General features: G+C 39.2%; 1 long non-coding RNA gene and 1 other non-coding gene across 2 annotated transcripts; both read right to left on the bottom strand.

Moving 5' to 3' along the window:
* Positions 1-4,194: 4,194 nt before the first annotated feature.
* LOC112650639 (U6 spliceosomal RNA) lies at positions 4,195-4,301 on the bottom strand. The gene has a single exon (XR_003130332.1). It is a non-coding gene; the product is annotated as a U6 spliceosomal RNA (small nuclear RNA).
* A 15,124-nt stretch (positions 4,302-19,425) lies between these two features.
* On the bottom strand, positions 19,426-21,400 carry LOC125756054 (uncharacterized). The gene is made up of 2 exons (XR_007414015.1): positions 21,266-21,400; positions 19,426-20,165 (listed from the first exon to the last, which is right to left on the bottom strand). It is a non-coding gene; the product is annotated as an uncharacterized LOC125756054 (long non-coding RNA).
* Positions 21,401-26,199: the final 4,799 nt, after the last annotated feature.

Genomic DNA, 26,199 nt, shown 5'->3' with positions numbered 1-26,199 from the left:
GAATTCTAGCCTTTTCTAGAGACCCTGCTCACCAGTACAAAGTTGATTGATATTATGATATTTACAACAGGAGGTTGACAGATCCAGGGACCAAGGCAAGTGACCCAATAAATATCCTTTTCCAGAGTGAGCCTTTATTTAATAGACAGAGCACCTGTTCCGCCCAGGCCAGATCCTATGAACTGACACTTAACCAGAGGACCACCAGAGCTGTTTTTGTTGCTGTCACTGCTGTTGCTGATAAGGAGTTTTTCATTGTTAAAGGCTTTATCCACTAAAAAATATCTGATTATTGATTATCTAGGCCCTCTGATTTCTCTAAGGTCAGGATTAATCTGTTGTAAGGGGAAAGTCTTTTCTCCTTGTCTGGAAATGTCCTTTCCCCACTGTCTGCCTTGAAGATGTCTACTCAGTTTTTAAAATCCAGCTGTAATGTTGCCTACTCTGTACAGCCTTCCCTGAGCTATTGCTGCACTCAGGAAGACAAGAGTCCTCTGTTACATGCCGTTGCTCTAGCTTGTAAGAACCTCTATTGTCACACCATTCACAGTGACTCAAGAGTATTTGCCATCACATCTGTCTCCCTTACAGAATTTTTTGTATTGTTCACACCAGTCATAGTCTGGCACACAGTAGATGATCAATAAGTATTTGTCAACTGAGTGGCTGAAAAAATAAATGAGTAGATCTTAAGTGCCAGTACCCAAGGTCCCATAGGTAGTAAAAAGTAATGCTAGAATTCAACAGTGGATTGAGACCACCCGCCTCAAGCCCATTTTTGCCCGGGACCACACTGCCTTGCACTTTTGGATTTTCAAATTGAGGTAGCTTATTGTCTACCTACGATAAATAGGAGTGAACTGCCATGAGCCTTATATATTTTTCCAGTCTCTTCTCTCCTCCCTGTCCTCCCTTTGGTGAAGAGCTTTCCCAGAATCGCCACTGGAACTTAGTTTTGGGGTAGTGTTGGCCCAAGAACAGAATGAACTATCATGAGGTTGAGCCCTTAAGAGTCAAGAGCAGAAAAGAACTTTCCTTGAAGTCTTCTCTTAAGAATTGCTGGCATTTTTCATATGTTTATTGTGTGCTTGACATATTGGTAAGATTTTGCATACTTTGATTTAATTGTAACAACCACCCTTTGAGAGATGCCTTCCTGATGTGCTTTATTTCACAAATAGGGAACAGAGAGTCCTGAGATCCTGGTAACTGCCCAAGGCCTTGTTGGTTTTAGCAGTAGCAGAACTGCGACCAGAGCCTGCACTGGGTATGCCTCATGTCAAAATCTAGTCTCTTACAGTAATGGTTCACCACCAGGAATACACCAGTAAGGAAGAGGGAAGGAGAATTAATTAGGAATTGGCATTTATTCGGGTAATAGGTACCTCAAGCTTTGTGGCCACCCAACATCTCTGAACACCTTTCCTGTATTTGGGTGATTTTACACATTGAAAGTCCCACCCACCCAAAGGTGGAAACCAGACATTTGCAGTTGTGCAAAATGGGACAATTCCACTCAATACGCACATGGGGACTAACTGACCGAAAAAGTGAAAGAACCTCACAAAAATAGAAACAGCAGCAGACACACCGGTCCCTTTAGCCACTGCATTCTGTTAAATGCATTAAACAAAGGGGCTGTTAGAGTGGAGTGACTCTAATGCCCAGCAGCCAATATAAGCAAATCCAAATCTAAACCTTACTTTTACAAATGCCTCAAAGTTATGAAATCAAAATACTAAAGACAGCCAATCACAAACAGTCAAGTAGGCTTTAAGCTGTAGCCAACTAAATAATTTCCACACTTTCTCCATTAAGTTTTCCCTCTGGCTCCTGTGGACAGAGTGCTCCTAACCACTTACAATCTGGCACTACCCAAGTCAAATCGATTTTTGCTCAAATAACCTCTCAAACATGTTTAATATTCCTCAGTTTGTTTTTTTAGCAGTTCTAAAGCATTGCACAGAGATTTAACAAGGCCATACAGCAAAATCTCAGAGAGTGACCTTAATCTTGGGCTATGGGGCTTATGAGCTACGTGATTAGAGAAGCACTGGCCCGTCTCATTGGGTAACTAGGCATCTGGGACCATAGTCATAGGGCATGGCAGAAAGCAGGCTCCATCCCTACCCTCATCTGTCATGGCTTTGGGGAACATCAGGCCTTTCTCTGATATACGGTGAAAGCTGGGGACCAATGCTCACAGTTGTAGTTGTATGAATGATAAACTATTGCTTGAACCCCAGCAACCAAGCAGCATTTAAGACTCCAGAAGGACCAGCCCTTCCTCTGGTAGAATCAGTGTAGGATCTGAGCCTCATAGGTAGCCAGAACTGACTGCTTTAAGCCACTGGCCTATAGCCAGTTTCCAGCAAGCTTCCAGGGGAGGAACTCGTGTCCTAGAAGGAAACCTGCAGAGAGAATCAGTCTTAGACAAATTACCCCTTTCTCTCCCTTGCTTTTCCAGCCTCCCTTGCAGTAAGGGCATGGTGTGTGGTCTAGGCCCTGCTGGTCAGACATGCCCATGTGAGATTTGATTTAGAAGAGAACAGGGTGAGAATACAGGAGCATGAAACACATTTCCTGTGGTGGCTCATAACAGAGGCCTCTGTTCCTGGGTACAACGGTGGAGGTAACTCTGGAATCCAGGGCCAGCATCAACTTTGCCGGTTCTGATATGTGTGCCTAGATAATGCTGCGACAGGGCCGCTTCTGGGACAGACTCATGGGTGGTTGGTACTGTTCCTGTCCATGTGCCTTCCAGCTGATCTAGCCCTCCTCAACATTCTCTGAGCTTCCTAAAGCCAACCTGGGATAAATTCATCCTCTGCTTCAATTCAAGCTCAAGTTGGTTCTGCTTTGATGGCCCAGAAGAAGAGTGATCACTGACCATCTATTTTGTGCCTGGCACAGTCCTCGGCACTGTCCTATTCTTTATCCAACTGGATTCTCACACACATACTACCAGACAAATACAATTTGAAATGCTGAAGAAAAGGGGGGGAAGGCTTGGGATGAGGCTGACAAGACCAACACCAGAGATTGTTTGTCAACCATTGACTCTGTGCCTTATCCCATAAGCATGCATTATACACACCCCAAGTTGTAGGTAAAATGAACACCACATACCTGGCTGCAGATGTGGGGGTGGAAGCTTCCACAGACCCTCCTACAAGGTTCTTCTTTGCAATCTCATGCTGGCAGCCAGACATACAAAGTATTGGAGATTCTCCCACAAGCTCTGACTTACTGTGTATAGCAGTGCTTCAGAGAAAGTGCCTAGATATTGTTCTCTGACCCTGGGACCACCCCCTGCCCAGGCTTTCCTGTTGCAACTCCCTATAGTCACGTAAGCTCTAACTCCTCAACTGAAGTCATGATTTCTAAAATACACAGTTCCTCTTTCCCTGCCTGGCCTGCAACTGATACAATCGGTAAAATGAAAAGGGGGATGGGAAATAACGTATATGGTAAAAATAAATCTCGAATACATTTTGTTCAAAGCAAACTAGAATAATGGGAAAACCTTGAGCTTCAGGAATCATAAATGATCAGGTTAAAATCTCAGCTTTACCCCTTGAAGTTCTGTGATGTTCAGTAAGTTAACTACTGAACATCTCTGAGCCTCCATTGTCTCATTTTAAAATGGGCACAATATTTGCCTCATAGGCTTGGTGACGATTAAATGAGAATGTTTTAAAGTGTTGAGAACATAATAGACTCAAATCTCAGGCCCTTTCCATTTGTGACCAATGCTTAGAAATCAAATATAATGAGGATGTGTATTTGTTACTCATTTTAACTGAGAATTCTTGTTTTTGTTCAAAGATTTATTTATTTATTTGAGAGAAAGAGAAAGAGCCCACACATGAATAGGGGGGAGGCAGAGGGAGAGGGAGAGAATCTCAAGCAGAATCCATGACATGGAGCACTTGATCCCGTGACCCTGAGATCATGACCTGAGCTAAAGCCAAGAGTCAGACACTTAACTGACTGAGCCACCCAGGTGCCCCAAGAATTCTTGTTTTTAACAGCTATTTATAGGACTTGCAGGATAAAAATGAATACCTTTATAAAACACAGCTTTAAATAATATATATATCAAAACAAAATTGTGATTGCTCTGGATTTGTTCTCTCAAATTGGTTTTTAAAAGTATTCTGTACTATGCTTCTTTTATTTTTTATTTAGTTTTTAAATATAGAATGCTTCACAAATCTGTGTGTCATCCTTGTACAGGGGCCATGCTAATCTTCTCTATATTGTTCCAATTTTAGTCTATGTGCTGCCGAAGTGAGCACTGTACTATGCTTCTTTTAATATACTTCAGAAAAAAAGTGTAAGCTTTCATAGGCTATGGAGTTTTAAGTTTTCAGAAAGTAAAAATTTCATTTTTCACATTTATAAACAGGAAAAAATGTTAGACATAGCATATACTTGATTGATAACTAATTGTTGATGGCACATTGAGACAATAAAATACAAGCTAAGAGTTCATTGTACTCACATGGAGAGGCTCATTCGTAGTTTTGAAAATAGTTTCACCAAGGGCATAGTTCTCCCAGTCTATGACCCCAAGGATGACTTGGCTCTTTGGGTCTCAGTGTTTCCTCACCAGTTACTGCAAAGAAGGCTTAATGTGGAGTCTTCCAAGTTCCAGCATTCTAGGACCATGAATGTGAGCTCTGCTGGCAATAAATAACATTTACTCAGTTATTCCTCCTCCTCACCAAATGAGAAAAGCAGGTGATAATTAGATTCTTCCCAACCCTTGAATGTGATAATTTAAAAGAATAATAATAGCATGGTATGTGTAATAAGGCATTTTACTGAATGTTTTATAGCCAGTACATAATTCAATCCTCACAATCCCAATAACACAAAACTATTCTCTAATTCGCAGACAAGGAAATGGAGGCAGAGTAAAGCTAAGTAACCCTCACAATGGTGCCCAGTAAGGACAAAACCTGAGGGAATACTGAAGTGTGGTAAAGGGTATTGGCTCTGGGAGTCAGACTGACCTGGGTTTAAATCCTGACTTTACCTTCTTTGTGTTTTAGGGGCAAATTACTTAATCTTTTCAATCCTCCATTTTTGCTATCTGTTCAATGATGATGATACTAGTTGTATTTCCCTCCAAGAATTAAATGAAATCATTTGTTTAGTGTTCAACAAGTAAGAACTATACTAGAGATGATGATTTATATTACCTCCCGAAGAATTTCTGTTCAACAACACTCAGTATCTTAAGCAAACTGGCATTTCAAAACCCAAGCGCTGTGCACTAATGTTGTTAGACACATGTTAACCTTTTTCACCAATTAGAAAGACTAATGCAACATAACTCGCTAAGCTGCTTCACATTTCATGCATACTCAGAGAGGATGTCCAAAAAAATTAGCTCTTTATGACAGATTGCTGTATGCCGTATTACAAACATATTTCCCACTACTCATAGGAAGGCACTCAGCAATCCAGAAGGAATTTTTCAACATGCTAATTAATGCAGATAATATATCTTCTCTGCAATTGAAAAGGTCAGAGGAATGTATCCATTCTCTCTTTCATTGATTAAAAAATGTTTGCATCCTCTTTTGATCTTCCCCCTATTTTACCCAAAAGAACTGAGGATGCCCACCCAGGAATATTAGATAATCTTCCACCCCATTGCCTAATGGTGAGAAACCTCTTGATGCCTTTGGGCTCAGCTGTGCTCATTAGGTACAGAAATGCCCTGAGAAGATAGCGAACTTAGTCAGATTTTTGTTTGTCTGCAGTTTGATGTAATAGTGTTTTATTTTTGGCCCCCCGTTGCTCAGCAAAAAAAAAAAAAAAAAAAAAAAAAAAACCTGGTTAAGCTGCTGATTTCCTCTAAATGCTGAGCACAGGGGATTGTAGCTTGATAAAGTCATTTAGTTGCTACATGTTTATATTCAAACCATGCCAGGGGCTCTTGCTGGAGTTTTTCATGAGGAATGTGATGATGTGTACTTCACAGGGTTAAAATAGCTGTGAATTTACCAGTACTACCTCATAGGGGATTTTAAAAAATTTATTTCATCTTTAGGGCTTTGAAATATAACATTTTATGTAGGTTTTCACTGAAGATGTCACAAAGAGAAGTATGTATGCTTTCACTGAACAAAATTAGCTGTAACTTCCCCAATTCCTAAATTCTGAAACACTATTACATTGGCCATTTGGTCTTGAATGTGGCACCCTCAAGACATTTCCCAGGAGGTGTTATCAAGGCCTACTTGAATAGAAAAATTCATAATTGTGGCATCCACACTAAAGTGAGAGAAGGAACTCGGGGATGAGAGAACTGATATAAAAATACCTTGTCTCCTTTTCCTGTTTTCTTTTCTCTTCTCTCTTCTCCCAGCACTGAAGGGAAAGGCAAAACTGGGAATGTAGACTGTGCTTATCTAAAATAAGAAAAAATGTTGAGTTAGAAAAGCTGTTGATTTTCCATCCATCCATCCATCCATCCATTCCATAAACATGTATCTGTTAAATATCTGTAAAAGGCCAATGTGCTGGAGATACATAAACAAAATTGTGTTGTCCATTAAGTCAGTTATTCGTGTAATAAACATTACCAATTAGCCAATATTTGATTCATGAAAACTGAAAACAAGTAATTATAACATATGGAATGAGTATATAAAAGTATTCAAGGGGTGGCTGGCTGGCTCAGTCAGTAGAGCATGCAACTCTTGATCTCAGGGCCGTGAGTTCAAGCCCCATGCTGAGCACAGAGCTAGCTTACTTAAATGAAAAGGCACTCAAAATGCTGAGGAAACAAGAAGCTGAGAAAATAAGCCCTCACCAGTAGCGTAAGTGACAGAGGCTGAGTTAAAGAGGCACATAGGTTGCAAGCCACAGGTTATATGGTAAAGCTGTCTCTGGAAACTTCAGCTGCTAAGGTACTCAGAGGCAGTGTGGGATGACAGAATATGACCTCAGGAGCCACACAGACCCTGGGTTTGCATCCTTATTGTGGCAGACTACATTTCCAATCTCCTTTGCAGCTGTGCAAGGCTTTGAAGATTAAGTTCTAGCCAATGATTGCAAGTAGAAGTAGTGCTATAGACTGTGTCCTCTTGAAATTCATACGTTAAAATCCCAACCCACAAGTGTATTAGGAGGTGGGGCCTTTGGGAGTTCACCAAGGCACCCTCCTGAATGGGATTGGTGCCCCTATAAAAGAGACCCCAGAGAGCTCTCTTACCTCTTCTGCCATGTAAGGACACAGCTATCAATGAACCAGGAAGGCACAGCTGTTTATGAACCAGGGAGAGAGCTCTCATCAGACACAAATTTGCTGGCACCTTGATCATAGTCTTCCCAGTCCCCTGAACCATGAGAAATAAACTTCTGTTGTTTATAAACCACCTTGTTTATGGTTAAGTTGCTATAGAAGCCTGATGGACTAAGACAATGGAATAATTTCCAAGAAGTATCCTTAAGAGAAGGGATTTCTCTCCCCTCTTCCTATTTTTTTTTTTTTCTGTTGGCAGATAGGTGACCATGAAAACACATGCTAGGGCAACTACCTTAGATTATCAGATGGAAACCTTATGCGGAGGATAGAGAGCAACATGAGCCACAGAGTCTGATGAATATGAAGCCACCATACCAGCCTCATGTGGCCTGTGGGAGGAAAATAAAGTTTACCACATGTTTTAGCCACTACTGTCACTTGCAGTTGAACTTAATCCTAACTCCTACCAAAAGTGAGACCTTAATTAAATACAATCTGAAAACTATGAGTCTCAGTTTCCTCATCTACAAAATGAGAATAATAATAATACTTATTTTTATAATTGTTGGAAGGACTGAATTATGAGTAAATACATTTAATCCATCTAAAATAATGCCAAGTATCCAAGTAGTAGTATTATAAACAGCAGTATTTATATGTTTACTATGATTATAGTAATGTTCTGTGTCTTTCCAAAGCTCATGCTCCACAAATCTCTAAAACTTGAACAGAATCAGTACCCCTGTTCTCTGACCGTTGCATCAACTATCATCAAGGTCAAGCATCAGCTGAAATCCATGGTGTTTACTTGAGCAGTGGGGGATATTGGGGTAGAAGAAGATGGGGGAGGAGGGTAGAGTTGGGAGAAATCAATAGTTCTTCAGATATGTGAAGTTTGAGATGCTTATCAGGTATCTAAGTGGAAATAAATGTAGAGTAAGCAGTTTGATATATGATTCTAGAGCTATTCAGGAAGGCACTGGAGCACCGCAGATTTGAGTCTTATCAGCACCTAGATGGTATTAAAAGCTATGGGGTAGAATGAGATCACCTAAGAATGTATATCTCAAGATAACAAGGCCAAGAGCATAGTCTTCAAAGCATTCTAATATTTAGAGTTCAGTAGAGAAGAAATTGATAAGGAAAATCCAACCAATAGGCTGTTTCAGAAACCTAGAGACTCAATGTCTTATGGAAGAGGTAATCAGCTGTATCAAATGCCACTGAGAAGTTAAGTGAGCAGAGGACAGAAATGCCTGTTGGCATTGGTGAGAAATGGGTCACTGGCAACTAGATATGTTAGGCAGCCTCTAAGATGGCCCCCCATGAGTCTCTCCTCCTGGTATCCATACCCTTGACTGGATTTACTGACTTATTTTTTTTTTTAATTTTTTTTAAAGCAGGCTCCATTCCTAGCCCAATGCAGGACTTGAACTCAGGGCATGCCCCTGAGATAAAGACCTGAGCTGAGACTAAGAGTCAGATGCTTAATCTGGTGAGCCACTCAGGCACCCTTTTACTGACTTTTAATAGAATACAGAGGTGATGCAACTTCTGAGTCTAGATTATAATATGGCTACAGCTTCTATCCTGCTATCTCTCTGTCTCTCTTTCTCTCTCTCTCTCTCTCTCTTCAGTGTTTGGCTTGAGTGCAGGCACAGAATAAAAGATAGGTTTAAACTGAGTAGGGATTTTTCAAGGCAATGATGAGAGAAGAAAAGAGGTTTGGGACTTAAAGAGGCTTATATGGGAGTAGTCATAATGGTGGTCTCTAGACTCTAAGCTATGTGAGAAGAGAAGTGAGAACATGAAGTATGTAAGGGAAAGAGAAAACATAGTAGGACAAAAGATTAGAACCCCAGTGGGATGAGGACCCAGTGGAATACCAGAGTAACTGAGGAGAAAGGATTAAGAGGTAATGGGTAGAGAGAAGAATGCTTCAAACAGAGATTTTGAAACACATACTTGTGAATGTAATGTCTACAGTACAACCTTAAGAGTCAGTGGCTCAGAGAGAGTGAAGGAAAATGTGGAAAGAAACTAAAGGTGTGGAATAATTACTGATGTAGGTGTGGAAATCATCCAGGATCTCCACAGACATATGGTAAGGATGACAGTGAGGCAGATGCCAGGACCACCAGACCCAGGAGTAGCAGGTTCTCTACCCAGAATGAATTTCCTACTCTGTATCACTCAGAGACAGTCGGTTTCCCTGACACCTCTAAGCTCAGACATTAGAAAGTGGTAACTCACATTAGAACCATAATTTATCTAAAGACAAGTCTTCCTCATTTCTACTCTTCCAGGATATGCCTTAAGCCTACAAACAAGTGGTATATTTAATGTAACACCACAAGAATCAAAAGTAAAAAGCTCACACATAAAACTGGTGCCCCCAAGACTGAATCACTCTAAACAAAGATGGTCATATTACATACTCACAGCTGGAGGCATTGAATGATATAGAAGACAAAATTGGGCTGCTTGATGTGTGCTCCTTAGTCACTTTAGGTTTTGTCAACGAGCAAGAAAGATCAAGACACTGGGGGAATGTAGGAGGAAAAATAGCAAATTTGGGCAAAGGGAATGAAAGGAAGGCTATAAGTACATCTTTAAAGCATTTGCACCTGCTTAGGAATGAACTTTAAAGATTTATTTATTTGAGAGAGAGAGAGAGAGCAGAGGGGGAGGGGCAGAGAGAGAGGGAAAGAGAATCTCAAGCAGACTCTGCACTGAGCGCCAAGGCCGACATGGGGCTCGATCCCATGACTCTGAGATCATGACCTGAGCCAAAACCAAAAGTCAGACACTCAACCAACTGTGTCACTCAGGTGCCCCAGGAATGAACTTTAAAAGGAAATACTATTTTATCATATAAAAATTTATCAGAAATATTAAAACATAATGGAACCACATTTGTCTACAGGGTGACAATGCAAAACACCCACTTAAAGTTTGGAAGACTACTTTTAAATTATATTAAATCTTAATTAAGTGCTTGATCACTTCTACAACACATGCTAGCTGGACTCTGAGCTTGTTTTCTCACCTGTAAAATGGAAATAGTAACCAAAAATTTCATGGGATTTCTGTAAGAACCAACAGACATGGTATATGTGAAAGTGTTTTATAAATTCTAAAGTTCTCTACACATAAAAATATCTTCATCAACATCCACAGGAAATCATGATTATCATATGAACATCCATTATTTGTGTCTACCTAGACCTCTGCCCTCCTTCCACTAATAACATATCCCCCTCCCAGTGAAGAACTGTTGTTCCTTATCATTGAGGGAGTACCCACTGCCCATGCTGGCCAAGCGATTCATCACACCTCATACACCTGGCCACAGTGCTGGGTCAGGACAGCTGTGTCCTGTAAGTCAGTCCAATCATAGTTCTTCTTGGGTTCCTTTTTCTTTTCTTGCCAAGAGCTATAAGAATATGTCCCCAGAGAGACTGGCAACCATATCCTCCCCTGCCACCTGCAGGATAAAGTTGACATGTAGAAAGAATGAGAAGTGAGACAGAGTCCTTAAAGAATTTCCATCATCCTATATGGCCAGCCCCAACCCTGTCCATCTCATAATTTCCTTACATGAACTTTATGCACACTCAAACACACACATACATAAGCATTTGAGTTTCATTTTAGTCACTTCCAATAAACAATTTGGCTAACACAGATTCCACAACAAAAAACTTTCAAATTAAAAAAAGTGGAGAGAGAAGAACTTGCTCATTGTTTCCTTTTCAAATCTAGAATAGTGTTCAGAATAGCACACAGAACCACTGAATGGGAGTAACCTTAGAGATACATCTAGAATGATGTAAAGACACATCATTTTACAGATGAGGGAACTGAACCCCCCTAATATGAAACAACTGGAGCAAGTTCATAGTTTGCCAGTAAATTCGGTGAGGGTTCTTTGCTTATAAAATAGTTCTTTGTGGGGCACCTGGGTGGCTCAGTCGGCTGAGTGTCCCACTCTTGATTTTGGCTCAGATTTCCCGAGATCAAGCCCTGAGTTCAGCAGGGAGTCTGCTTGGGTTTCTCTTTCTCTTTCCCTCTGCCTTACCTCCACTCGCGTGCACGCACTTGCATGCACACTCTGTCTCTATGAATCAATCAATCTTTAAATAGAATAAAATAGCTCTTTGCTTTACAAAACACTACACTATATTTTTCCTTTTAGTTGATGCTTACAATATATATTTCCTAATCTATGACCATGTTAAAAAATACTTCATTGAATTTGTAAAACTTTGATTTGTACACAACTCAGGAAAGCACTTATTGCATTTATATATAATTCCAGCTTGGACACGCTACTTATGGTATCAGAAATTCAGAGTCTTTTCAATGAGTCAGCACTGGGATAGACAAAATGTTTAGATTGGAAAATCTCAGTAGCTTGAAGAAGTAGAGACGATTGCCTGGTAGAAACATGATACTCCTATTAAATGTTCCAGTGATTCCTAAAGCAGTTGATGAAATCCTTACTGCTGTAATTCTTGTATTAGGTAATTTTAATAATTTCATGTTCTAAGTCACAACCGTTTAACCAGTTTCTCTTGGAGTGCAATTATTTTCATCAATCTTTCTGTATATCTAATGGAACTGAGAGAGCCCCAAAAGGAATCATATATCAGCTCCCTCCGTGAACTATCCTTTTCGTTCAGTGAAACACAGCTCAAAATAGGATTTTCAAGGGTGTCATTTTTCAGATGGTATTCAATGTTGTTTACTATTTGCTTTCATTTGAATTACTGAGCTCAATTTTCCGATCTATGGCTTGGCTTTTTGTATATCTTCAAATGCATGTATCTTCTTCCATACTATCCTACATTATATATTTGCTTATATATCTTCTTACATATATAACATATGTAACTTGCATATCTTTACCTTTGCCCAGTGAGAACTGGGTGGAAGCTTATTCTCAATGTTTTGCCACCTCTTATCCTCTATCCCTGTAAAGCCCCAGAAAGTTGCTACGGAGGGACCAAATCTCTACTGGGTTAAAGCTGACAGTGGGCAATACTGAGCCTTCTACTAAATTCAAAACTATGATTTCTGTATGCTTACTAATGCCAACTTTTTTCTCCATTGCTTTTTCAGGGGTCTAAGGATAGTATAGCGATAGACATAGTGTTAATCTTAAAAGCTATCAGTCACAAGGAGGAGATGTCGTACTAATAACAAGAGAGCATATAATCATAGATATCAAAACCAAAGAGGTGCAAAGGAACAGAAACATAAAAGTCTCAGAGAAAAAAAAATGCAATGCTTATTGAGCAAATAAAGATGTTAACCTTTAGACTGAAAATTAAAACAGCAGCAAGATACCTTTTTTTTTCACTAATAAAAACAGCAATGACTTACACATGTATGTTCAACACTGGCCAGAGTGTGATGGGATAGGCACTCTATCTCTGTTGGTATATCTTATAACAGCACAGTATTTCTGGAAAGCTATTTAACAGCACATCAAGAGTCTTTAAAATATTCACACTTTCACCCACTTTCAAAAACCACCACCCCCCACAAGAAAATAATCAGAGCAAAGACAAAGATTAATGCATGACATTATTTTGGTGGTGCCTACAGCAATTAAAAAATGTAAACACCATCAATGTACAAAAGCAGAATGGTTAAATGAATTACAGAACAGGCATAGGCCGAATTATTAAATAGTGATTAAAAATGATGTTTCTGAAAATGTTTAAAACATGGAGAAATTCTCATGATTTCACACCATGAAGAAAGTAGGGCATGTGACAAATGTACTGCAGAAGAATCCATGAAACTGAAAGTACCTGCTACTCCCCAGCCTTCATTTGAGGAAACCACCCTGAGCGGTTGTTTGTGCCTCATGTTGTCTTAGCTTGTGATAATAGGGGTACCACATCATTTAACTTGTGCAAATTTAATTCTATGACCTCCGCAAAAAATAAAATGAGAAAAATAACTTCTGAAGTAGCGATGGCAATTTCCACTAGATAAGTGTGTGCCCTAAGTGAGCCTGACATGGGAATTATGAATTTGCTGTTCCCTCAGAAATTTCAGGCTCTAAGGAGCTGTCACTGTAGGGGAATCTTGCCAAAATGTGTAATTCTAGAGTATAAAGAGGTAGTTCTATAACATTATCCTTTGCATATGAACTCTATTGCTCTGTACCTTCTCATCACACTGGCTCCTGTAACATCCCCTAGGGTGTCTCTATGTTGCCAAACTGAGCAGGTTGTTCTCAGGCTTCATCTTATTCAACCTCTCAAGGCACTTGATACATTTACATTTTCTTCCTTCTAGAGAATGTCCACCTCACTTCCGGGAACATTATTCTCTCTTCCTTTTCATCCCATTCATCTGTTTCACTGATCCCTTTTCCTCTTCCTGTAGTCTATTAAGATTATAGTGTTTTCAGGTCTTAGTTTTTCAACATCTTCTCTGGCTAGACTCAGGTGATCATGGTTCAGGAGAACGATGGCTTTAAATATCAACTATAATCATATGATAATAATAGGACTAATGACTCACCCCCTACTTTGTGCCCCATTCTAAGTATATTACATATATTAATCAACCCTCACAATGGGGCTATGAGATAGTTCATATTATTATCCCCACCTTAAAATAAAAACTGAGGCACAGAGAAATTAAATAATTTGCCCAGAGTCACAGCTAATAGAGGATGGATTCAAGACCTGAACCCAGGCATTCGGGCTGCAACTTGCCTGCCTACTCTTAAGTACTATCCTGTATTATACTCCACCACCTCCTCAATGATTCCTAAGTTGTACCTCTATCTGTTACCTCTTTCCTAAAACTCAAGATTTGTACACTGGACATCTTTGGTTTGATGTTTAATGTAAACTTCAAACTTAAATATATCCAAAATGGTATTTTTATTCCCCTTCAAATCTCTTCCTCCTGTAGCCTTCCTGCTCAGTGAATGGCCTCCCCACTTTACTAATTGCTCAAGCCATCCTTGACTTCCCTTCCTCTCATTTCTCATACTCATTTAAATACTGTTGGCTCTGTCTTCTAAATAAATCAAGAATCTTGTTTTTTTTTTTTTTTTTCCATCTTTTTTGTAGCTATCACCATAAAGCACATCAACTTTTCTCACCTGGACTCCCACATAGTCTAATTTCTACATAAATTGAGACTACTCTATGCTGAGGAAAATCAGCTCCACTACCTTAGCCATGACATACTGGTCTAAGGGTCCGTGTCTAAACCAGTTGTAACTATATATAAGTGGACATAAGGAAAGTTAAACCTGTCTGGCCAATAAGGATGCTCCATATGAGTGGTGGCTCACTAACCCAATTAGATGATAATTTGGGGGGTTATATGATGTGAGTTTGTATGCTGACCAGTGCTAAGTGACTGCCCTGGTCCTCTGAGGCCTGTTATGTAAGTCTAGTCTTGAAAACCTTGGATCCCTGTGTGCAGACTAAGAAGAAAACATCTCATTGTATTATACATTTGCCTTTTAAAAAAGTAATCTTGTTATAGTCCTTTAAAAAGTAATCCTGTTATAGTGCTTCTTTACAATTTTAAAAAGAAAAATGTGCATGGGAAAAGAATGGAGGAAAAGAAATCAAATCGCAATTAGTATTCAACTCCAGGAGCTCTTTGTATGGGGCTTTGTTATTGTTGTTCTGCTTTTTGCTGTTTTACTCTACTTTTCAGAATATCATGTTTTGATAATCGAGGAAAACAATGTTAAGAGCCAAGTGTAAGAGGGACTGTGGAAAGAGTATTTTCATATTCAAAAAGAATGGGATCAAGGCAATTGTGAAGTATATTATTGTTTATTCACTATTATTTTAAAAATTCACTCATTCTCCTATACAAATACTTGAATCCTAAAAGAAAAAGAAGAATATAAAAATTTCAAATTCTGACCTTTGAATCTATATTTGACATACTTCTTACTCCCAAGGAAGTTTAAAAAAGAAAAGGAAAGGCAGTGGACTCAAGACATTTAGTTCTAATCTATGTGCCCTCTGCTGGCTGTCTTTTTCATGGCTTTCCACCATTGCATTTTTGGTTTTGGGGGAATGTTTTTATGTTTTTCTGATACTACTGCAAGACCAAAAAAAAAAAAAAACGAACAAACAAACAAAAAAAACCCACATAACTCCTCAGATATACAAAACTAGTAACATTTTAAAATTCAAGAAGTCTTTGTAACAAGGCTCTGTTGGGCCCCCAAATAACTTGCTGTCTCCTTTAAAACAAAGATAATAATGACTACACAAGGCATTTATATGATGCTCTCTACAGATTTTCCTAAACTCATAGCTATTTAACTTATTGTGATTGTACCTTACCATGACTCATGTGTACATCACTCAGCTGCAAAACGTCCCTCTGCAGACTGCATACAAATTACTAAACCCCAAGCAACCTCCTCTTTGGGATCCAAATCACTTTCTTGATCCCCAGCTGGTTCCATCTCACAGCCCCCTTTCCCAGAGGTTCCCCCTTCTAAACCAGTACCAGCCTAAGCATGGCCTCTTAAGATGTTACTGGTGCTCATATAGAAAATGAGGAAGATACAGAAGAAGGGAAGGGTGCATTCAACAGGAAAAAAATAGGAAGGGAAGAAGGAATAAAGATCAGCAGACTGAGAGAGAATGTCCAGTTGGCATAAAATAATGATTTTGTTCTGTGCTTGATAAATGGCTTCGAAGGTGGTTTCCATAGAGAAGTCCAAGCATGTACTGAATTATGGAGACACTGTTACTTGCATTGGCTAAAGAGCACTACTCTGAAGGGCAATATTCTTTTGGTATTATGATTCAGGTTTTTTTGGGGGTGGGGGGAATATTGTCAGTATATTTTTATTATTTTAAATTTTATTTTATTTTTGAGAAAGAGAGAGAGAAAGAGGAAGGGAGGGCAGGGGGAGAGAGAATATTAAGCACGTTCCATACTTAGTGTGGAGCCTGATGCAGGGCTCCATCATACAACCCTGAGATCATGATCTGAAATGAACTGAAGAGTCAGACACTTACCAAATGAGCCATGCAGTCACCCTGATCACTTTATTTTAAATTAATTTTTATATCCTGCTTTCTTCCAAAAGGGATTTAAGATAACTTCCAAAGATGTTGTAGAGTAACAAGAAGGATTAATTTTTTAAAATTCTGGTGCTCCTCCTGGATTAGCAGATGGTGAGCTGGCTGGAACTGGCTCTACTCCCTCTCCCAATGGGAAACTTGCATCCAACCCCAACTTCCCCTTGCAGCAAGGCTTCAAACTTCCCACTGGTCTCCAGGTCTCCAGGTGGTATGCAGGTGTATTCCCAGTGCTGCTGCAGAGCAGGCACCTAACCTCTGGCTGCTTGGCAACAAGGAGTCCCTATCACTGACAAGGGCATTTGCATGGTCACTCATAAAAAGGAGACCAATTAAATGTTTTTCTCTCTTTCCTGGAACATTCTAGATCTGCCCATTCCAAGGTGCCTCTGCACAGGGTAGTAACACAACTATTGCCTCTCTGACCATGAGCTCTAGCCAACACCATCTGTTCCTACTGGTGTTATTTACAAGACTCAATACGATATATTGGGGATCCCTGGGTTCCTGCCTTCAGTCCAGGGTGTGATCCTGGAGTCCCAGGATCGAGTTCCCCATTAGGCTCCCTGCATGGAACCTGCTTCTCCCTCTGCCTGTGTCTCTGCCTCTCTTTCTCTCTATGTCTCTCATGAATAAATAAAATCTTTAAAAAAAAAAAAAAAGACTCGATACAATATAAATTCACACCACAGAAAAATTAAGTACATACATAAATTTATAGGAATGAGTAATGAAAAAATAAGATGGAACTAGGGTTGATGACATAAATTGATTGCATGTCATGAAGTTACATGTTCTTGTATGCCGCAAGTCCCAATGATTTCAGCCCTTGTGTATCTTTATTCCCTATAATACTCAGAACAAGAGTCCAAGTATCCACTCCATGGGACCACAGGCAGTCCACTCTTTCTCTAGGTTCCATTCACTGAGGGTCTCTAGAGCCCTACAGAAAGCCTCCATATGCTACAATCCTGTCTTGGTGGTCATGGTCACATGGCTACCTCTTTAGCTTGCCATCTTTATTTTTTTTTTAAGATTTCATTTATTTATTTGAGAGAGAGAGAGAAAGAGAGAGAGAGAGCACAAGCAGGGGGAGAGGCAGAGGGAGAAGCAGGCTCCCTGCTCTGCAGGGAGCCCAACATGGATTTCTATCCCAGGACCCTGAGATCATGACCTGAGCTGAAGGCAGATGCTTAAAACTGAGCAACCAACCCAGCCTTCCATCTTACTTTACAGGTCACTTCTGGCCATCTCAGAAGCAGCCTCATCCTGACCTCTGCCATTTTTCCCTCCTAACACTGGGTAATTCCACACCTGAGATAAATTTCTAGAATATGTAAGACTTTACTAAAAGCAAAGGAGATATCACAAGAGAATTTCTATACAGAAAAGGTAAATTACTTAGATATTTAAATGGTCACAACCTTTAGAATCCATAGGCCAAACTTAATGCAGTTACTTCCTCATCCTTTACCCCAGGGACTTGGTCTAATAGCAGGTTCCAGCTTCTTTCTCACAAAGGAATATTTTTTTAAGATTAATTTATTTATTTTATGAGAGAGAGAGAAAGCACAAGTGGTAAGGGCAGGAGAGAGATTCCCAAGCAGACTCTGCTCTGAGCATGGGGCCCCATATGGGGCTCTATCTCACCACCCTGAGATCACAACCTGAGTTGAAACTAAGAGTCAGATGCCTAACAAACTGCACCAGCCAGGTGCAGTGCAAGCCCCCAGCCGCCCCCCCCCCCCACTTTTAAAGATTTATTTATTTACCACACAGGAATTTTTGACTCTGACTTCCCTATTGAGGTTTTTTATTTTCACTAGGGTCTAATAGGGAAGAAAATCATGTTTTCCTCCCCATCAGCATCAGGCTCTTCTTCCAGACAATAGCATAAAAATCTACACAGATATGAATACCCCAAAGGAGGTCAATTTCATTTCACATTCAGAGATATTTAGTTCCCATACTGTCCAAAGCTCTCTGAAATAAGATTTTGGCTTTACCTTTGCAAAAGAGAAATGAGAGTATTTTTCTGAATCTAGAAAATAGTTCTTCTCAAATCAGAAAACAGCTGGCAGCTTTAAGATAGCAGCTCAAACTGACTTAGTGTCATCAAGATTTCAAAAATACTGGCTCCATATTTTTGGTGGACCACAAATATGGTTCTAAATCTTGAAAACATTGTAGGGGGAAACATGATTTGCTTTGTGTTTCAAGATAGCAATAAGCTTTCCTTGTGGCTATCACAAAGAGAGAGAACTATGTAAGGGCACCTGGGTGGCTCAGTTGGCTAGGGTCTGACTCTTGGTTTTGGCTCAGGTCATGGATCTCAGGGATGTGAGATTCAGCGTCCAGTTGGAATCCATGCTCAGCAGGGAATCGAGATTCTCTCCCTCTCCCTTTTCTCTTCCCCCTGCTCATACACACATTCTCTCTCTTTCTCAAGTAAGTAAACTATTTTTTTTAAAGAAACATACATTTTAATGTCAATTATAAGTCCAGATATTGGTTCATTCTAAATAAATTTGAGTGAACATGCTCTGGCACTTATGGTTATAGACATCTTTCCACATTTATGAGCACTCTGGCCTAAACTGGAAAATATTCAAGAAAAAGAAGTACAGTAAAATTTAATGTGTCCTTTGAGTTGGCTTTCTCTTTCTCTTTCTTCCTTTCTCTCTTTCTTTCTTTCTTTCTTTCTTTCTTTCTTTCTTTCTTTCTTTCTTTCTTCAAGATTTTATTTATTTATTCACGGGATACACAGAGAGAGAGGCAGAGACATAGGCAGAGGGAGAAGCAGACTCCCTGCAAGGAGCCCAGTGCAGGACTTGATCCCAGGATCCTAGGATCATGACCTGAGTCAAAGGCAGACACTCAACCACTCAGCCACCCAGATGCCTCTTGAGTTGGCTTTCACAAATAAATTTGCTGAAGCTAACAACGCTGAAGGAAGACCTCTCCACTAGCCAGATAGTGACGAGATTTTTCTAAAATAAAAAAGTTGGGATTCGACTAAATCTTGAAATTTTTCCAAACACACCTGTTTGAAGCACTGAATAAAGTTGTTTATCATTTATTAAGCACAACTGGAGAAGCTTTGGGGAATCCGTGTACCTTGGAACCAGTCAAGCTAGTATGTTACTTGACACAGAAGAAATCTGAAGCAGTGTCTTATTCAAGTAACATAATCCACACTCAAATTCTCCCATTTCTATGCACATCATAGAATAATTGGCAGCTACTCTTCCTTTTCCTTTCAACATGCAAGTGGATGAAACCCCTGCATTTCTCCCTGCATTCCACACTGACTTGTAGCTGCTGGGGGCAGGCTTAAACTTCAAAGAAGAACTTCTCTTTCCTGAGCCCTGTTTTGAAACTTCAAAGGCCCGCACTGTCTTCGAAATGGTGACAAGTTTCCTTGCCAAGAAAACTTCCCCATGAGGATAATCTTGATATTCTGGGCACAGATGGAGTCCTTGCAGGACTTGGTAACACATCTGGTTTGCGGCTTTGATGAACAAAGAGGCTCCGTATGTCATCATGACTCATCGCTGTCCTCATCAGCATGCATTTCGCTCAGAGACTCTGCCAACGGACTCAACAGAAGTTTTGTCATCATCTACTTTAAGTCCTCAATTCCATCAGATCCAGGGCCTTCATTCACCTCACTTTCAAAAGATTTTGTTAAGAAAGGAGAGCAAAATAGAAATGTTTTCTACTACACAGAAGATCACTGGCCTTCTTGAGGGTAAGTCTTTGAAGAGTCAATTGAAACATCAGGGGGGATTTTCAGCTTCCTGAGGGAGAAAAGGAAAGTCTGCTCAGTATAAACTGACAGGAAAGTATTCATTCATGATGTGATTTTTTTTTTGGCAATACTTGTAGCCATAGGCAAGAGTTAAAGCTTTCCATTCAAAACTTGAGTCACCATTACGGATGCTGGTAAAAACAAAACAAAATAAAAACTATTTTGGCAAAGCCCCCCCCCCCCCTTTCCTATTCTGGAAGATAAAATTGGACATAGAAAGCAGAACTAACTTTTAAGGCTAGAGGAAGTGCTTCTGTAAACAGGAGAGAGGATAGAGCCTTAGAGAGTTTGGTGTAGGTAGAAATCTGAAGACATAATCAAACATGGCAGAAAAATACTTTTGCTCAGATTATTTGCTTAAAATTTGGGAACACAGAATCAGAAGACATACTTTCTTTGATGACATAGTATCAATAATGTAGATGAAACACAGAAACAGAAGGGAACTGCAGGAAAGAAAAAGCTGCATTTTCCCCCCTTTGTTTCTCTTCTGGCTTCTATTCTCACTAGAACATAAACCCCCACCCCACTCTCCACATGCTTTGTAATGCAAATGGCTATGTCCTCCTTGTAAAGGACAAGGGGTTAATGATTCTCTAGAACAATGGCTAAAATTCTCTAGAATAAATAACATCTAAGGAAGGATCAGATGAGAATGACCCAAAGGAAGCTATCATTTGTGCATTTCAGGTCCTGTAACTAGACATCTCAATACCAAGACCCCCTGACTTCAAGAAATACTACCTGGTCCCTTGTCTTTGTTCTAACTGGTCCCTCCATGCCTGAAAGGACACATATATCAGACTACCATCCTCATAAGAATAGCCAAAGATAAGATTCATGATCTGGGTAGCCCTGGTGGCTCAGCGGTTTAGCACAGCCTACAGCCCAGGGTATGCTCCTGGAGACCTGGGATCGAGTCCCATGTTGGGCTACCTGCCTGGGTCTCTGCCTCTCTCTCTCTCTGTGTATCTCTCATGAATAAATAAATAAAATCCTTAAAAAAAAATAAGACTCATGCTCTTTTCCTTTCTAAGTCCTCTGGACACTCTGTCCATACTTTTCCCCCCCGTCTTCCACGCCCCTCACCTCTCTCTCATATACATATATCTTCAATAAACTGCTTTCAGCTCCTGCTGGCTCATGCTTGATTTCCATCCTACATGAAGCTAGGGACTCTCTTGGCTGGTCCCATGGGACCCCCAACCTTTCGGTCTTCAGACCTGGCCTGCCAGCATCACAAAGACAAAGCTGACCTCAGTGACTAAGAACAAAGAAAGTGATGCAATGTGAATTCAACTGGAAGAATCTTGAGGGAATTCAGCACCTGGAAATAAGTCTGTCCTTATGTGGCAAAGGGAGCTACTGATACAGTCCTAAAATTTTTCAACTATTAATATAAAACGTTAGAAAGCATCTGGGTCAAACTCATACATATTCAAGAACATTTCACCATTTCCAAGTTCTCGTACTGACCAAGGACAACCTCCTTGATACTGAAATAAACCATTAGAATTAAGTTTGACTTTTAATTTTGTTTGTGTGTGTGTGTTTTTTTTTTTTTTACCTTTTTTTAAAGCAAGGATTCAATTATATTTATATGAAAAATGAAAATGGGAGATATAATTCTTTCTGGGAAACATTTTTCTATTCGAGGTGAAGGAAACCAATTTCCAGTGCAATAAATTATATTAACTGAAAAATAGTGTATGTACAAGTTTATAGAATTTTTGTCTAGAGTTGGAATCAACAGTCTTTGGCAAATGTTCAAAGCAGTACATGACTCCAAAAAATTTTAAAATGCTGATCTAGAGAAACAGTTGTACTAGTTATCCTTGAAGCAGGTAGTGATTTGGGGTACTGGGCAAGTACATGGAGTCCAGTCAGACAATTTTGCAGTTTGAGTGTTGCATTATATTCTTTACTAGGGTAGAATTAAAATCCTCATAATAGAACGGAGTTGCCTCTAAGAATTTTACCTGATAAATGCCCATTCCTCCTCCTATCAAGTGAAGACTCTCTTCTGAATATAATTTGGGTTAACTGTATTGTCAAGACAAATGGATACTTGAAGACCCAAGTTCCACATCATAGAATACAATAATTTCAACTGGGAAAAAATTTATGGTTTTCCATTAGAAAAATAGAGTAAATAGAGTAAATCTCTCTTATATCACAGAGACTAAAACACAGAGTCTAAGAACTTAGAAGTCTTAGGACTTTTTCCTAAGAAGATTAGGAAAGTCAGCTTTCTGTGGCCTATTTAGTTTGTCTACCTTGAAAATTAGCACTTAACGGCTTTTAAAACTGAAATGTGAAACTGTGGTCAAGTTCAAAGAAAGGAAAATGAAATTCAAGGAAAGGTTGACTTTCAGTTGTAAATGCCAGTTCACTCTGCATAACCTCCAGGTGTTAAATAAGGCTCCACTTGTACCCGGAGCCTTATTATTTTCTATAATAGAAAACAAGGTTGAGATGGCTTACTTAGTGTTGAGAGCTACATGAGTGTTATTTCGTCAATACATACTTCTTAAATAAAACCATAAATATCTGATTCCACCATCCAAGCCTTCCCACTAAAAGCATACTCTTTTGAAGCTTTCTAATTTCAAACAACTTTCTTTTTCATGATTATCCTTATTACTATAATGCCCTGACTCACTCCAAGCTTCTGTGTTACACACTAGAGGGGTCTTCTCCCCATACAGCAGTGGGCAGGCTGAGAACCCAGGTACCTCCACACCCAGGTGCCTTCAGCCCCAGGGTTTTGATTTGCCTTCCTATTACCACTTATGGAGCTTTTCTAGTGTCCTTTGTGACTATCTGGTCCCAGGTACCGGATTATACAACTGGGCCTGATGCCCAGAGAACCACAACTGCCATCACCTTGACATTAGCCCAGTAAGAATGATTTTGGACTTACCTTCAGAACTATAAGGTAATATGTGTTCTTTTAAGCCACTAAGCTTGTGGTCATTTGTTATAACAGCTATGAAAAAACACTTGTTAAGATGACAATCTTTCCAAATTGATTGCCAGATTCAACAAAATCCCAACATGATTTTTTTTTTAAAGAAACTGACAAGCCAATCCTAAAATTTACATGGAAATGCAAAGGACCTAGAACATACTAAAAATGGCTCAAGGGAATTTGAGGAGAATGAGGGATATGTTTAAAACTGGATTTGGGTCATGGCTGCACAATGGTGAAAAATCAATGACTTACACTCTTAACCCAGATGAATTTTATGATATGTAAATTATACCTTAATATGGGTAAAAATAAAATATATGCATACTTACAAGGAGGTGTAATTGCTTGTACATAATGCTTTTTTACATTTATAAAACTGTTGAATCTAGGTGATTAACGAATCTAGAACAATTCAAATGATCTATTCCTCAGTGTTTCTTTGTGTTTAAAAATGTTCTCAATACAAGAATTCTTTGAATTTGTCATTGTTGCAATATAAACTAAATTACAGAGAAGATGAGATCATTGAATAATACCTTATACTACTGTATCATGTTAAATATAATTTTAAATCATTACTCTGATGTCTGCCTAATTGATTTTTAATTATTTAAAAGTCTTCATAGCTCATAGACATTAGAATCAGGCCCTTTGTCAGAAACATAACCCTATATGATAGCATTGATCCTATGAGAGAAGCAGGTTTTATTAAGATTTAGTTTTTGGGCCTCTTCCCTGAGAAAATAACCTGCTGAGAATGTGTTAGCTAACTGCTTTTTAAATTTGTTCACATGTATCAGCTCTTCTTTTCCCCCACAACAACGCTTTAAGAACTTTGTGTATCTAAATCCATCATAGAAACATTCACTTTAAATATCCTTGATTGTTGATGAAATATCACATCAGTGTTTTGGTCTTCACAGTTTAGACTGGTGCCTACTATGTTTATGTCTTCTTAGAATCATAACATTCCAGACATAAAGGGATAAAGATGTTTGCGTGGTTGCCTTACAGAACATCTATAGCCCAAAAATAGACACATTTTTATGCTGTAGGCTATACATTGGTGAGTACATTTTATTGTCACTCATATTCACAACGATTTTATAATGCATTCCATTTTAAGAACAGACATAAATTGTGGCGCCGGGGTGGCTCAGTCAGTTAAGCAGCCAACTCTTGATTTTGGCTCAGGTCATGATCTTGGGGTCCTGGGATGAAGCCCTAAGTCTGGCTCCATGCTCAGCAGTGAGTCTACTTCAGGACACTCTCTCTCCCTCTGCCCCCCGCCGCCCCCATCCCGCTAGCGCTCGCAAGTCTCTCTCTCTCTCAAATAAACAAATTTTTTTTAAAAAAGAACAAATCTTTTTTGCCAATGTTGCTTTATCTTTCTAATAAACATTTGCAAACTAGTGCTAAAAACATAATAATAGTGCAATGTTCATTAGCCAGTGTGAATAGAATCTCATGGCCACACATTCAAATGAACTGAATTTAATGTTATAACCTCAGCAAGATACCAATCTTTTAAAATAAAATATTCAAAAATATTCCTTGTATACTTACTATTATATACTATACATTGCCAGAGACATTTCACATGTGTGTACAGATATGTATCTATACAGAATTTATTCTACAAATACATAATGGGCAATTAAGAGATTTTTTTTTTTTAATGGTATTCTGGCCCTAATACCTGTTTGGTTTTTTCTTGCCTTACTTGCTGACCTACCTAATTCCCAAACTGGGCAGATATAAGTCTGCACTACCCAGAAAACTTTCTTTGACACTCACTCTTCCCCTGGGGTCCCTGTGCCCACGTGGCACCCCCTAGATCCTTGCATATCTTTACCCTCACTGCTTCACTAGGGATGCACCTGTCTCTTTACCAGGCTGCCTTCCCCACTCCATTGTGGTTCCCTCACATGCAGAATCTATGTTTTATTTCTCGTTGTATCACCAGTGCCTAGGGCATCTTTGGATGTCAAATAAATATAGCCTTTGAGGGACACCTGGGAGGCTCAGTGGTTAAGCATCTGCCTTTGGCTCAGGGCGTGATCCTGGAGTCCTAGGATGGAGTCCCACATCAGGCTCCCTGCATGGAATCTGCTTCTCCCTGTGTCTCTCATGAATAAATAAATAAAATATTTTTTAAAAATATAGCCTTTGAAAGATGCTAGTCAGGATGCAGATTATTCCGGGTCAACATTTATTGAAATTCTGCTGTTGGGTAAGAGCTCTAGTCAAGTAGGGAACCCAAGAATGAGTGGATCTAATTCTGTGGACTACAAGAACCTGAAGTATATCACAATTTAGAGAAGAATCTTTTGTGGTTAGAAGATTTTTACATTTTTAAAAATCTTACCTACTGTCCTTTAAGCAAAACTGTATTAACATATTTAGAAAGTATTTAAAATGTGTTTGCCATTCTTATTGTATATAATTATATTTCTATAGTTCTTAAATACTAATAATAGTTAACTCTGCCTGGGACTATTAGAAGCACTTTACATATAATACTGTATATCATTTATACTCAATACTTCATATATACCATGTATATACAGATAATTTATACCTAACCTGCTTTACACTATATCATTTATTCTCCACCCAATTACTCCCATTTTGACCATTTTATAGATGAAGAACCAGAAGCGCAGAGAAGCTAAGTAACTTGCACAAGTCATTTAATACAGAATATGATAGAGCCAAAATTTTAACACTCTCACTTTCTCCCCTGGGTTTTAGCTTAACATTTTCAGCAAATCTACAGTTTAAACCTCCTCCTCTGTACGCACAAAAAATTTAGTATTATCAAGTTAACTTACATCTAAATTCAGAAAAGTCCCTTTGTTCTGAATAATTTAAATAACAATGCCATGGATTCTAACACAATCTGAACCCACACAGGAATGGCTGTCACAAGGGAACTGCTGATAGTTGACAAATTTGAACTGCAGCTTCCCATTGAAAAAACAGAAGTCTTTTGAAATCCGATTCAAAGCTGGGATCAAGCCTTGCGGGCAACCCAGGTTTGGGAGCT

This window comes from Canis lupus, chromosome 11, assembly GCF_003254725.2.
Source record: "Canis lupus dingo isolate Sandy chromosome 11, ASM325472v2, whole genome shotgun sequence".
Lineage (NCBI taxonomy): Eukaryota > Metazoa > Chordata > Mammalia > Carnivora > Canidae > Canis > Canis lupus.
Note: the sequence above shows the minus strand (reverse complement) of the source record. Positions and strands in the feature narration are given on the sequence as shown.